Raw genomic sequence first — 2,249 nt, 5'->3', positions numbered from 1 at the left:
GGTTCGGGGGTGTTACAGAGGTGGTATCAGAGCATGGTTTAGATCATGCGGTCAATCACGTACTTTCCGTATTTTATCAAATCAAATGTGTCGCAAAAGATGTGTTAGAAAACCAGCAGAGTTCCGTTTTAATTAGTATTCTTAATAGGAAATTTCATGTTCGTGGATTGCAGATGGCAAGAAGGGGAAGTAGTGAAGGAAGACATGATTGGATGATGGGTACATAAGAGTCTCAAGAAGAAGAGGACTGGGATATGAATCCGAGGGAAGGGTGCAAACATTGGCGCACACCAACCAAGGATCCAGTGAAGAAAATGTAGGAAGAAACAACAATCTGTTTGGACATGATCAAGAGATACCACCAGAAAAAAACTTTCCACCAAACCGTACTGTAAGGGGAAGACCAGAAACAAATGATAGCGAGTCAAGTGTCCAAGGACCAAGACCAATAAGGCAGAACAACCCGATTGAACCAGAAGTTCATGATCAACCACAACAAGGAGAAGGAATGGATCACACTTTGAAGATGCTTCATGACATGATAGCGAGGTCACTACAACAACCTCAAGTGCAACCTCAGCCACTCGTGCAACCACAACCTTCAGTTAGTACACCAATGTTACCATTGATAACTGCCATGAAGAATATGAAGACACCACATTTTGAAGGAGGAACATATCCATTACAAGCCGATCAGTGGCTTTGAACTATGGAGAAAAACTTTGAGACCCTGACGTGATCCGAAGAGTCTAAGAAGAAGATGGCAGTGTATTACTTAGACAAAGACGCGGCAGAATGGTGGGAGAGTAGGGATCGCCAAGTGGGACATCTGGTCACCACTTGGGTGGCATTTAAAAAAGAATTTGAACGCAAGTACTGCGACGACACGTGCTACGAGGACAAGGGGACAAGACAGTTAGAGAATATGAATCTGAGTTCATGCGACTGCGACGACACGTGCTGTGAGGACAAGATGATGAAGAAACCATGATATCTTACTTTATGTTTATTCTAAAACCAGAGTTAGAAAATAGACTGGCAGTCGGGAACTACGAGAGTCTCACCGAGCTAGTGGAAAAGACTGTGAATGTGGAGATCAGATTGGCAGCTGAGAAGGCGGCAAGTAAGAAATCCAAGCAGCATCAAGAAGGAAAGTATGGTGGAAACCAAAGATCATTTATGCGTAAAGATAAGGAAAAGGAATTGGGAGGGCCAAGTCGACGATCTTTGTTCACAGGAAAATGCTTTAACTGTAGCAAGATAGGCCATAAGTCAAGTGAATCCTTCGGGAAAAAACCTGGATCCTTTCAGTCAAATTCATACAATCCTACATGCAACACGTGTGGAAAGAAATGACACATCTCTACCCAGTGCAGCATCAATCGTCCTATCCCAGCTACGTAAATCACTGTTCATCCTCCTTGAGCTCCACCTGCAATCGCGCCAGCGCCAAAAAGACAAGCTATAGGAGGTAGAGTTTACGCTTTAGAACTAGAGGATACTAAACCTCTTGGCCCATCTAAGGGTCCCGTCACAGGTATTTGGGTTCTTTAACCTTACTAGATTGATTTTGTGTTGTGTGATTGTTTGTGAATTGCTTGTGATGGATTGGTTAATTTCTATTGGATAATTATTATGTTGATATATATTGATGTTGTAGCAGGAACTTTATATGTTGCAGGGCGTCCCACACATGTATTGTTCGACTCGGGGGCAACACATAGCTTTGTGGCCCCAGAAGTAACTGCCGAGTTTGTTGGTTCATTTGTGATTGACATGATGGATGTGGCTGTGATGACTCCCGGAGACCAAACCCTCCAAGCAAAAGAATGCCTCAGAAGAGTTCCGTTAGTCATTTGCGAGAAGATGTTCTTGGCAGATTTGTTGGTGGTGCCCTTAAAAGGATATGAAGTTATCTTGGACATGGATTGGTTATCAGGCTATCGGGCACAATTAGATAGTGGAAAAGGTCGTATTTTGTTCAAGGAGAATGGGCAACGACAAATAGTGTTTTACGGGATCAGTCCAAGCAAGTCTGTGTCTTTAGTAGCTGCCTTGAGAGTGGAAGATTTGCTTAAGGATGGAGAAGCGTATCTGGTAACAGTAACTGCTAGTGAAGGTCCCACTAGCAATGGAGTTGAAATTACGGATATTGCGGTAGTACAAGAGTTAAAGGATGTGTTTGCAGCATTGAAAGAGTTACCTCCACCTCGGAATAACCCTTTCACAATTAACTTGGAACCTGAAGC

This window comes from Brassica oleracea, chromosome C7 (assembly GCF_000695525.1).
Source record: "Brassica oleracea var. oleracea cultivar TO1000 chromosome C7, BOL, whole genome shotgun sequence".
NCBI lineage: Eukaryota > Viridiplantae > Streptophyta > Magnoliopsida > Brassicales > Brassicaceae > Brassica > Brassica oleracea.
Note: the sequence above shows the minus strand (reverse complement) of the source record.